This window comes from Rhinopithecus roxellana, chromosome 12 (assembly GCF_007565055.1).
Source record: "Rhinopithecus roxellana isolate Shanxi Qingling chromosome 12, ASM756505v1, whole genome shotgun sequence".
NCBI classification, from domain to species: Eukaryota; Metazoa; Chordata; class Mammalia; order Primates; family Cercopithecidae; genus Rhinopithecus; species Rhinopithecus roxellana.
The window spans coordinates 55,472,544-55,485,773 of NC_044560.1; the positions used below are offsets into that span (position 1 = coordinate 55,472,544).

General features: G+C 45.4%; 1 pseudogene; it reads left to right on the plus strand.

Annotated features, from left to right (window-relative positions):
- The first annotated feature begins 11,278 nt into the window (after window positions 1-11,278).
- On the plus strand, window positions 11,279-12,166 carry LOC104669714 (annotated as a pseudogene).
- Window positions 12,167-13,230: the final 1,064 nt, after the last annotated feature.

Genomic DNA, 13,230 nt, shown 5'->3' on the forward strand with positions numbered 1-13,230 from the left:
GTCCTGCTCTGAGGCAGCCACAGGTGAACAATCTCTGTCCTGCTTGTTTTATGCCTTGACACATCCTGGGGCATTGTCAAAGAAGTTCACATCTCTGTCCCAAATCATCAAAGTCAGCAGGAATTTAGTTAACCGAATCATCCACTTGAGTGGAGGAGAAAGAGCAGAAACTGGCATCACAGAAACATGAGTTTTGAGAGGATTGAATGAGGCCAGAAAATGGGTGTAACAGAACTGACATTTGTGGAATGCTTATTAACGTACAGCGCACTGAGCCACATTATGCACAACTTCTCACACATTCGTGCACATTGTCTCTCCTATTGCAACCCTAAATGATAAAAGGTAGTTATAATGAACTCAAATTACAGATTTACAAAAGAAAAATAAGCTCAGAAAGAGGCTAAATAACTTGTCTAAATTCACACAGCTAGAAAAAAATGGAACTCAAAATTTGTTTCAGCCCAAAGTTGTGACACTTTCTCTACTATATCATAGTGTCTGACTGTGATATTGTGATATAATAAGAAATATGTATCTGGTCTTTGTCCTGGTTCCTGGCTCAGAGTCCCTAAAATGCTTGTAATTTCCTGAGTGATAGGGGTGATAGGAGCATCATTTGTTATGATATTTGCCCTTTATCCCCAGTTCCTGACAGGAGCTTCTAAGACCCTTGGAATCTCTGGAATGACAACAGTGTCTTTTTGTATGCTAATGATGTGATTGGTGGCTGGGGTCCCCTAGATACCTTCAGGATGGGGGCTGCTCACCAGGAAGACCAAGGCATGGTAAGAGAATTAGAACTTTCCGCTCCCACCCCCACCTCTGGGGAGGGGAAAGGGACTGGAGATTGAGTTAATCACCAATAGCCAATGATTTAACCATGCCCGAGTAATGAAACCTCCATGAAAACAAAGTACAGGGCTCTGCGAGCTTCCAGGTTAGTAACACATTGACATGCTGAGAGGCTAGCAGGCTCTGAGAGGGTATGGAAGCTCCGTGTCCCTTTTCCCCTTAGTCTGTCCTGTTCCTCTCTTCCATTTGGCTGTTCCTGAGTTGCATCTTTTATAATAAACCAGTACATGTAAGTAAAGTGTTTTCCTGAGTTCGGTGAGCTATTCTAGCAAATTATTGAACACGAGGAGGAGATTATGGGAATCTCCAATATATTGCCAGTAGGTCAGAAATATGGGAGGCTCTGGACTTGCAATTAGTGTCTGAAGTGGGGACAGTCTTGTGGGACTAAGCCCTTACCTGTGGGGCTTGACATGAATTCCAAGTGGTTAGTATCCAAATTGGATTGAATTGCTGGATACCCAATTGGTGTCCAGAGAGTTGAAGAACTGACTGGTGGTATGGAAAAAAATCCGCATTTGGTGTCAGAAGTGAGTAGAAGCATCCACTGTACTGACAAGTCATAGTGTTTAATAAATATTCAATTCCCCTTCCCATGAAGTTCCTAAGGACTTGAATTTATTAATTTCAGTGTCCACCATATGCTTTAAAAATTATAAAAAGATTAAGGATGAGCTTGCTGTTAAGAAAAAATGTATATAAAAAGAAAAACCTTAGACAAATTAAATTTAGCAGAGATGCCGGGCGCGGTGGCTCAAGCCTGTAATCCCAGCACTTTGGGAGGCCGAGATGGGCGGATCACAAGGTCAGGAGATCGAGACCATCCTGGCTAATGTGGTGAAACCCCGTCTCTACTAAAGAATACAAAAAAAAACCTAGCCGGGCGACGAGGCGGGCGCCTGTAGTCCCAGCTACTTGGGAGGCGGAGGCAGGAGAATGGCGTATGGGCGGCGGAGCTTGCAGTGAGCTGAGATCCGGCCACCGCACTCCAGCCTGGGCGACAGAGCCAGACTCCGTCTCAAAAAAATAAATAAATAAAATAAAATAAAATAAAATAAAATAAATTTAGCAGAGTTGAATTGGGTAAAGAACAATTTGCAAATCGGGCAGCCCCAGAACCAGAATAGGTTCAGAAACTCCATCACTGGTGCATGGTCGAAGAAGATTTATGGATGGAGAAAGGAAAGTGATGTACAGAAAAGAGCGAGGTACAGAAACAACCAGATTGGTTACAGCTCAGTGTTGCGTTATTTGAACATAGTTTGAACAGTTGGCTGACTTTGATTGGCTGAAACTCAGCGATTGGCACAAGGGTAGGTTGCAGTCTATTTGCACATCCAGTTAGGTTACAGTTCACTATGTATGGAGAAACCTTTAGGCCAAACTTAAAATATGTAAGGAGGCAGCTTTAGGCTAAATCTAACAAAATAAAATAACATGCCAAAAACACTATTCTCCAAACTTGTATGGTGAATATAGAGATTCACTATGGGAGAATGAAGTCATCTGATTAAGTTCACTCTGAGAAAATAATTCAAGCAACTACTCCGGTTCATTTTTATAGGTAAGAGAGTTGGCCACTACCTCCTGATTACTGGATAGAACACTGTTCCATGAAATGATACATAAACAAAGTAAGCAGTGTTCTTACAATCCTGTCAGAAGTATTTCCTATACAGTCAGAAAAAAAAAAAAAAGGCAATTTACCAGTCCAGATTACATACAAATGAATGAATGGCAAACACAAGGGAGGTGAATTAAGCAAAGAAAGTTTTCTGGCAGACATACTTTGTAACTGATTGTGTAAGATGACATGGATTTGTAGAGGAAAGTTGGGGGGGGGGCACACACAAAAACATGGACAACAGGAATAAGGACATTTTGCATGAATATATTATATATTTGTGTAACTGTAGTAAAGAAAGTATCAATGGGCCATGGACCTAAGTATTTATGGCTGAAAATCAAATACCCTACATGCAAATTAAAATTTCGTGAGGAGGAAGTGAGTCAAAATGATGTAGAGATCAAAGAGTATCTCCCAGATACCTGAACAAACAGGAGTTCTGTTGCTAAAGAGGAATGGGCAGTTGGCTTTTGAGTAGACAACAGTGTCTGCCACTCTATATTCATGAAATGGGAAGAACATCTATCTTGTATGCTTATTGTAGGATTACAGATGTTTATAGCAACTGGCAAAGAGTAGATACCAAGTAAGTGTTTGTTATTGTTTTATCTAAGTACTCTATGATTATGCTTTAGAGCTTTGGAAAATTATGTTTGGGGACAATGTGGGATATTAGCTCTGCTTTGGAATACATTTAAAATGTGCCTGGCACATAACAGGCACTTAATAAAAATCTATTGAATAGATGAATAAAGGAATACATTTTCACTCTTTTCTCTTTAACAAATAAAAGAAACAAAAGTCTTTTACCTTCTGGAAAGGAAAGGTCTACTTAACTCATCAATTGAAGTTTGCAGAAAGAACACAGTAAAAGTATGATGACGATTTCAAGAGAGAAATATTGCCCAACATCATGTAACCACCAAGGAAATAATAATGGTAGTTGTGTGCTCTGTAATGGTGAAATATTCTTATAGGCTACTTTCAGTTATTATTGACTTTACGGCTGGGTTTTAGTAAAGTTATTTGCTATGGTTTGGATATTTGACCTCTCCAAACCTCATGTTGAAATTTGATACCAAATGTTGGAGGTGGAGCCTAATGGGAAGTGTTATAGGGGTGGGTGGCTCCTGAATGAGGGGGTGCAGTCCTCACAACAGCAAGTGAGTTCCATGAGTTCCTGAAAAAGCCTGTTGTTTAAAAGAACCCAGCACCTTCCTCCCCTCTATCTTGCCTTGTGATTTCTGGCCATCTCCTCTTGCATTCCACCGTGAATGGAAGCAGCTTGAGGCCCTCACTAGAAGCAGATGTTGGTGCCATGCTTCCTGTACAGCCTGCAGAACCATAAGCCAAATAAACTTGTTTTCTTTATAAATTACCTAGGTATTCCTTTATAACAACACTAATGAACTAAAACATTATTGAACTAAGAAGTGTCTAAGAAAAGTTTTACCCTGACGATTTCTTTTTTTTCTTTTTTTTTTTTTTTTGAGACGGAGTCTCGCTGTGTCGCCCAGGCTAGAGTGCAGTGGCGCGATCTCGGCTCACTGCAAGCTCCGCCTCCCGGGTTCCCGCCATTCTCCCGCCTCAGCCTCCGAGTAGCTGGGACTACAGGCGCCCGCCACCGCGCCCGGCTAGTTTTTTTTTGTATTTTTAGTAGAGACGGGGTTTCACCATGTTAGCCAGGAGGGTCTCGATCTCCTGACCTCGTGATCCACCCGCCTCGGCCTCCCAAAGTGCTGGGATTACAGGCTTGAGCCACCGCGCCCGGCCCTACCCTGACGATTTCTTGATTGTTTTCTTTAACTTGTACAAATACATTGTTTGAAACAATATTTAAAGGCCAAATGTAGTGGCTCATTCCTATAATCCCAGCACTTTGGGAGGCCAAGGAGGGCAGATCACTTGAGTCCAGGAGTTTGAGACCAGCCTAGGCAACACAGTGAGACCCTTGTCTCTATAAACAATTTTTTAAAATTAGCTGGGTATGGTGGCACGTGCATGTAGTCCCAGCTACTTGGGAGGCTGAGGTGAGAGGATCGCTCAAGCCTCGGGAGGTTGAGGCTGCACTGAGCCATGATCATGTCACTGCACTCCAGCCTGGGTGACAGAGTAGACCCTGTCTCAAAAAAAAAAAAAAAAAAAAAAAAAAAATATATATATATATATATATATATATATATATTTTTTTTTTTTTTTTTTTTTGTGGTACAGTGTAGGGTCCAGCCCTACAGGGCCTGTGGGTTTTTCTCTTTGTGTGCAGAGACAAGAGATCGTAGAAATAAAGACACAAGACAAAGAGATAGAAGAAAAGACAGCTGGGCCCAGGGGACCACTACCACAAAGGCACAGAACCAGTAGTGGCCCCGAATGCCTGGCCATGCTGCTATTTATTGTATACGAGGCAAGAGGGCAGGGTAAGGAGTGTGAGTCGTCTCCAATGATGGGTAAGGTCATGTGAGTCATGTGTCCACCAGACAGGGGGCCCTTCCCTATTTGGCAGCCGAAGCGGAGAGAGAGAGGGGACAGTTTACGTCATTATTTCTTCTATGTATTTCTCAGAGAGATCAAAGACTTTTAATACTTTCACTATTTATGCTACTGCTATCTAGAAGGTAGAGCCAGGTGTACAGGGTGGAACATGAAGGTGGACCAGGAGCGTGACCGCTGAAGCACAGCATCACAGGGGGATGCTTAGGCCTCCAGATGGCTGTGGGTGGGCCTGACTGTTGTCAGGCCTTCCATAAGAGGTGGTGGAGCAGAGTCTTCTCTAACTCCCTCAGGGAAAGGGAAACTCCCTTTCCTGGTCTGCTAAGTAACTCCTGGTCTGCTAAGTAACGGGTGCCTTCCCAGGCACTGGCGCTACCACTAGACCAAGGTCTGCTAACTAATGGGCACCTTCCCAGGCACTGGCTGTTTTGTTTAATTTAATTTAGGAGAGCTAAATAATTAAACATGAGGCCAAAGTACATAAGAAAGCGGCAGCCTTTTATAGCAAATATGCACACACTCTCAGGTGAGGTTCTCTGGTCCTCAGGTGTGGGGGGCCAGGGAAGTCGCGCCGGCGCTCTGGGTGAGGTTCTCCAGTCCTCAGGTATGGGGGGGCACAAAGAAGTCACGCTGGCTCCTGCCGGCAGCAGACTTTTATGCATTGGTACTGGAAGTGGGAGGGCAGTGGGTGGGATAAGGGCGTGATAGGGGCGTCTCCATAGGCGTGGCCGGGTAAGTTTCGATCTCTTCGGATTGACGTCACCTGGCGCATGCTCGGTTGATCTGCGCGCAGGAAAGTTGGTGAGGAAGAACCCAGACGCAACATGGATTGTGCCTTCTTGTTCACCTTCCTCCATCTTGTCCTTTCTCCCTCACCCAAACACTGGCATTACCGCTAGACCAAGGAGCCCTCTAGTGGCCCTGTCCGGGTGTAACAGAGGGCTCACACTCTTGTCTTCTGGTCACTTCTCACCGTGTCCCTTCAGCTCCTATCTCTGTATGGCCTGGTTCTTTCTGGGTTATAATTGTGGAACAAAGATTATTATAATATTGGAATAAATAGTAATGCTACAAACTAATGATTAATATTCATATATAATCATATCTATAATCTATTTCTAGTATAACTATTCTTATTCTATATATTTTCTTTATTATACTGGAATAGCTTGTGCCTTCAGTCTCTTGCCTTGGCACCTGGGTGGCTTGCCGCCCACAGTACAGAGCAAGTATCCCATAAAAATGAGATCAATTTGATATAACCTCTGCTTTCATAAAGTGGACAGTGACGTCTGGTATATGTTAGGAAAACATCCAAGTTGTACCTTTAGGAAATGGAGGACTAAGGGTTCAGTAAATGTAGCTGCCGTTATTATTACTCTAGCCCTCTTTACTCTATTTTCTCTAAACTCCATTTCTGAAGAGTCCAGCATTTCCCAAAATATGCTCCATGAAAGACTACACCTATGAATAGATATGTCTATGAATAGAAATGTGAATAGGTGTGATATAAAAAAGGGATTCTGGGCCGGGTGCAGTGGCTCATGACTACAATCCCAGAACTTTGGGAGGCCGAGGCATGAGCATTGCCTGAGCTTAGGAGTTCCCAACCAGCCTGGGCAACATGGTGAAACCCCATCTATACTAAAATACAAAAAATTACCTGGGCATGGTGGCCTGTGCCTGTAGTCCCAGCTACTCGGAAGGCTGAGGCAGAAGAATTGCTTGAACCCAGGAGGCAGAGGTTGCAGTAAGCCGAGATTGCACCACCACACTCTGGCCTGAGTGACAGAGTGAGACTCCATCTCAAAAAAAAAAAAGGTGGTTGGGGGAGTGCTTCTGGCCGGGCACAGTGGCTCATGCCTGTAATTCCAGCACTTTGGGAGGCCAAGGCCGGTCGATCACCTGAGGTCAGGAGTTTGAGACCAGCCTGGCCAACATGGTGAAACTCCATTTCTACTAAAAATACAAAAATTAGCCAGGCGCCATGGCACACACCTGTAGTCCCAGCTACTCAGGAGGACGAGGCAGGAGAATTGCTTGAACCTGGGAGGCAGAGGTCACAGTGAGCTGAGATCAAGCCACCGCACTCCAGCCTGGGCGACAGAGTGAGACTCCATCTCAAAAAATAAAAAATAAATAAAAATTAAAAAGGGGTTCTGAAATCCAGGAAAATCAGGAAACCCTAAATTAACAAAGCCAGAGGTTTTTTTTTTACTAAACAACTTCTCACTCTTCAGTGTGTTTATGTGTCCTGTGAATCTCCAACAGCAAGCTCTGACACAGCGTTTCTCAACCTTTTGTTCATTATAGGCCATCCCTCCCCCAGAGATTTAGACATTTTTACTAATCATCCTTTCCCTCCTTCCCACTCTCCCCCAAAATTAAATACTAAGGAATAAAATTTTACTGGGGGGACCACAAACCATTGTCCTAAGATTCTTTGCCCCCTAAGAACCATTTCACCCCCTTGGGGATGATACCACCTCAGTTGAGAAGCATGCCCTAGTGTGAAATGCTTCTTGTATTAGTCTGCTCTCACATTGCTATAAAGAAATACCTGAGGCTGGGCACAGTGGTTCATACCTGTAATCCCAGTGCTTTGGGAGGCCGAGGTGGGCGGATCACTTGAGGTCAGGAGTTTGAGACAAGCCTGGCCAACATGGTGAAACCCGTTTCTACTAAAAATACAAAAATTAGCTGGGTGTCGTGGTGGGCACCTGTAATCCAAGCTACTCAGGAGACTGAGGCAGGAGAATCGCTTGAACCTGGGAGGCAGAGATTGCAGTGAGCCAAGATCATTTCATTGCACTCCAGCCTGGGCGACATGAGTGAGACTCTGTCTCAAAAAAAAAAAAAAAAAACAAACCTGAGACTGGGTAATTTATAAAGAAAAAAAGGTTAATTGGCTCACAGTTCCACAGGCTGTACAGGAAGCATAGCAGCATCTGCTTCTGCAGAAGCCTCAGGAAACTTACAATTATGGTGACAGGCAAAGGGGAAGCAGGAATATCTTACATGGCCAGAGCAGGAGGAAGAAGAGAGAGTGGGGAAGTGCTACACACTTAAACAATCAGATCTCATGGTAACTCACTCACTATCACGAGACCAGCACCGAGGGGATGGTGCTAACTCATTCATGAGAACTCTGCCCCATGATTCAGTCACCTTCCACCAGGCCTCCAATACTGAGATTATACAATGTGACATGAGATTTGGTGGGGACACAGATCCAAAGCACATCACTTCTCAAACTCATTTGACCGCAGACCTTTCAAGTGGACCAGTGTTCCCAGGAACATGCTGTGGGAAGCCCTAATTTAGTTAGTATGGGATATTTTAACACTTCATTGTTCTCTTGTGACTCAAGGACAGAGACTTCCCTTTAATACGTAAATTCCTGGTAGAAGACTATTACAAGGAGAGGAGTTTTAAAAAAGGCTTGTTGATTGAGAAAACCTGTATTTGCCTCTGTTTTCCCCTTTATCCATCATCCCTAGTTTGGGGTGAGAATTTTATACCAGTTAACTTTTTTAAAAAATTATGGTATAATATACATAAAGTATATAATGTACTCTAATCTTAAGTGTACAGCTTGATAAATTTTCACAGGTGAATACTGAAGGAAACCAGAATCTGTCACATGTCACATCAAAATATGCCTCTTTGACATAATTTTTTTTTTTTTTTTTTTTAGCTAAAGGCAACTAGGAAACAGATGTAGGGAGTTCTCTGCCTTCTTTCTGACTAAAAGCAGGACAGAGAATTATAAAGACAAAAGGTCTTTCTATCCACCCTGCTTTCCCACCTAAAGATGGGATGTAAATTCTTCTTTACAACCTTTATCAGCTTAGAGACAGTGCCAGAGGGATCTGAGCAGACTTTACTCCATTAGCTTCCCCATAAATTTACCTTCCTACATTTTCCCACCTGTAGGAGCCTGGGACTGCTTTTGTCATTATGTTTCTAAAATGTATTGTATCATGCTATGTTAGACATGCTATATAAGCCAGACTCTTAAGCTACTGCTTAGAGTTACTTTTCTCCCACATTATGTGCACTGCATGTGTTAATAAACTTGCTTGTTTTTCTCTTGTTAATCTATCTTTTGTTGCAGAAGTCTGTCCCAACTATGAACTTATGAGGGTTGAGGGAATATTATTTTTTATTCTCTTTAATACACCCAGTTCTGGATATAAACACTAAATTATTGATCAGAAAATCTGATCAATATGGATCAGTATGGCTTGGCCCGGTACCTGCTGCCATGAGCCTGGGAGGGATGCTGAACTGTGGGGCTGACACATATGTCCATCATGCCCTGGACCTGGTCAAGTACCACATGCAGGTGGATCAGAAAACCTTAACAAAAATTCTTGACTTCCCATGACCCACATACTGTGGTGTGTAGTTTTCAAACTTTAGTGAAGAATCCACCTAGGAGTGTATTAAAATCACTTATTTCTACTCACAGAGATTCTCATTCAGACGGTCTAGAGTGTGAGATGAGATTTTTAATAAAGCACTCCAGGTGATTCTGATGCAGGTGGTCTGTGGATCACACTTGTGAGAAAGATAGGCCCGCCCTACAGGATAAAAGTCAAAGTCCTGAACAAGACATTAAGGCCTTCCTTAATTTGACCCAATTTTATTTTTCCAGACTCAGCCCTTCCTGATTTTCATCATACTGAATTAATCCCCTCTGCTCAGTAGGAAATGCACTTAGGTTTGTTTCCTTTAACCTGAAATTGCCCTTCTAGTCTTGTTCACGTGGCAAACTCCTACTTATCCTTCAAGACCCAGCTACACTGTCACTTCCTCAGGGAAATCTTCTGAACCTCATCAGGCAAAATTAGTTGCTCCTTCATTGTTCATCTAGAACTTTATTCAAATTCTGTTATAGGCTGGGCACAGTGGCTCATGCCTATAATCCCAACACTTTGGGAGGCTGAGGCAGGCAGATCGCTTGAGGTCAGGAGTTCAAAACCAGCCTGACCAACATGGTGAAACCTCATCTCTACTAAAAGTACAGGAGGCAGAGGTTGTAGTGAGCCAAGATCGCGCCACTGCACTCCAGCCTGCGTGACAGAGTGAGATTCTGTCTCAAAAAACAAACAAATTCTGTTATAATACTTATCAAAATCCTGATTTTTTTCTTTTAAAACAAAATCTTATTTAGAAGTAAGCAGGAGTATGTCTGGTTCTTTGCTGAACCCCCCTAGCCCTGCACAGGGCCCAGCACAAAGTGAGTAAATGAATGGATGATGTATGCTACTGATTTATACCTGGGGTCACTTAGTTCTCATTTTTTGGGCCAGTGAAACTGTAAGCTTCCCAAAAGACCAGGGCTTTTAACTCACTTTCGTATTCTCCAAAATCAGTAGTCAATGAAAAGAAAATATCGATAAGTGAAAATAATAAGCAGCCCGCCTAAATTCAGTAAGTGTCCCCATGCTTCCTAGGCTCCCACTACAACCGTTGTTGGGAGACAGGAGTGGTGTGTGAGCTGGGGGAAACTGTCACCTACCTACCAGGTGAGATCGTTATGTAAGGCCGGAAGCCACTGGCTCTCTCTGCCCATTCACACCGTGGAACGCCACTGCCATGGAGATGACCATTCCTCTAAACCGGCGTAGTTGGGTGAGGACTCCAGAAAGGCCTCTCAGGAAGGCAACAGTGCATGGCGACTCTTCACCCCTTTGCCCACCTCCTCATCTACGTATTAGCCTATTCCTGCGTTTACTCGTGTTTGTACTTGTTGGTTTATTTTCTTCGCATTTTTGTAGAGGACTAGGCAGCCGAGCTGGACCAAAGTCACGAGGGTAGTGAAGGCCGGGTCCACCGCCCAAGGTGAGCTCTGGGACCACTGACCGCTGGCCCAGGCGCAGCGGGGCCGGGGTTCCTGCAGCTACCAGGAACCCACTGACCTGAAGGGGCAAAGGGGCGGGGCGTGCTGGAGGGGAAGGGGCTGGGCAACACCGCCTATTTAAACCGGCTGGTCACACCGCGGACTGCGCAGGCGCGGGATGAAGCGCTGTGGTCCCGCCGGGATGCCCTAGCCTGGACCGTTGGGGGCGGGCTCGCAAGGGAGGTTCACTATGCCCTGCCCCGCCCCGCGGCCCCTAAGGGAGTGCGCCTGGAGGGGAGGAAGGCAGGGTCGGCCTGCACCCAGCGCGGCCATGGACGACCCCCCGGCGGCTGCCAAGTGCTGCAGGCGAGAAGCGTGGGCCAAGGCGGCGGCAGGCCCTGGGCAGCCGCTGCGGAGGAGGCCAGCGTGGAGTCGGCTCGGCCGGGTATCTGCTGCTGTGCGGCCTGGGCGGTATGCTGAGCTGCAGCTGACACACACGGCCATCGTGTCCCTGGACCTGGTTAAGTGCCGCATGCAGGTGGACCCCGGCTGGTACAAGGGCGTCCTCAGCTGCTTCGGTGTGACGGTGCGCAGCGACTGACTGCGCGGCCTGGCTCGCAGCTGGGCCCTGACCCTCTTCGACTACTCCTTGCAGGGCTTCAAGTTCGGCCTTTACGAGGTCTTCAAGATCCGCTACGCGGAGCCCCTGGGCCCAGAGAAGGCCTACGCGTGGAGAACCCGCCTGTACCTGGTCACCTGGGCCTGCGCCGAGTTCTTCGCCGACCTCTCGCTGGCGCCCATGGAGGCAGTGAAGGTCTGCGTGCAGACGCGACCGGGCTACGCCGGCACCCTGCCAGCCGCGGGGCCCAGGATGTAGGGCGAGGAGGGCCTGTGGGCCTTCTGCAAGGGTGTGGCGCCGCTGTGGCTGCGGCAGATCCCCTACACCATGAGGAAGTTCGCCTGCTTCGAGCGCACGGTGGAGGTGCTCTACAGGTACGCCGTGCCCAGGCCCCAGAGCCAGTGCACCAAGGCCGAGCAGCTGGGCGTCACCTTCGTGGCCAGCTACATCGCCGGCGTCTTCTGCGCCATCGTGTCCCATCCCGCTGACTCTGTGGTGTCTGTGCTGAACAAGGAGAAGGGCAGCACGGCTCTGGGCGTCCTGCGAAGACGGGTTCGCGGGCGTGTGGAAGGGCCTCTTTGTGCGCATCGGCCTCTTTGCGGACATCCTCATGATTCGCACCCTAGCAGCCCTGCAGTGGTTCATCTACGACCTGGTCAAGGTGTAACCCAGGCTGCCTCGCCCTCCCGTGGCGCAAGCGCCCGAACCCCTGAAGAAGAAAAAGTAGGCGTAGAGTTCTGAACTGCTCTAGCCACAGTGGGTCCAGATTTCCATCAAGTGGGGAGTCGCGTGCAAACAATACTAGTGTGTAAGATGTTCACATTTTGGGTAGAGGTTACTTAATATGCAGTCTGAGTTCTCTTTAAATTACTGCTTCTTTTTGGCAATTCAAGAGGATTTGCAAACCTTTCGTTTGGGGGTTTGAACCATTATCTTTGGGGAGTTGGCATGGTTGCTTTAACTCAATAGCTTTCCAGCAATTAAAAGGAAAAATTCTTAACAGGAAGTAATGTTAGGTAGTTTTGGGTCTCTAGGTGTTAGCTCCTTTGATTCGCCCTTTCTGTAGAGATTATCCAAGCATAACTACTGAATAGCCTGCAAATGAGGTTTTAAGGTCAGCACAACTAGATGGATGGGGAACAAAGTGAGATTCTGATACATGGTGTTCATCTCAATAGAAATCGGGCACCTATTGAATAGATGAAGGACCCATCGCATATTTCCTGTTCATATCCATTACAGGTAAAAATTATTAAAAGTTAAATTGTGACTTATACGGCCTGATAGCTTAGAATGTATTCACTGTTTTCAAAGAGACATGAGAAGATCTGCATTTTCTCCTTTTTCTTTGTCCCTTGTCTTCCTGATGTTGCTGATTAGAACATAGCTCTCTCCAGGAAGTGCTACAATTGGATCAATGTGGAAAGCCGGAAAGAGATGAAGGGCAGGCTCTGGGAATAAATATGTAAAGAAAAGCCTCTGTTCTCCAAAGATTTCTTTTGTATAACTCAGCTTTCAACAGCCATACATCCAAAGAAGACCATACCACCCTGACATTTAAAAAAAAAAAAAAAGAAAAGAAAAAACCCCAAATCCTGCAAATTCCGACTACTATCTGTTGAGTATTAAAGAATGGTTTTGGTGACTTTGAAGGGAAAATCTCACTTTAAGTGTAATAAATATTCTTCACTTAATTTGGTAGATGTTTCAGTGATCTTTACAATGGTTGAGATTCATAAAATTTAATGAAATTATAAAGCATGTTTTTGGTTCTCTGTAGCCTTCATATCT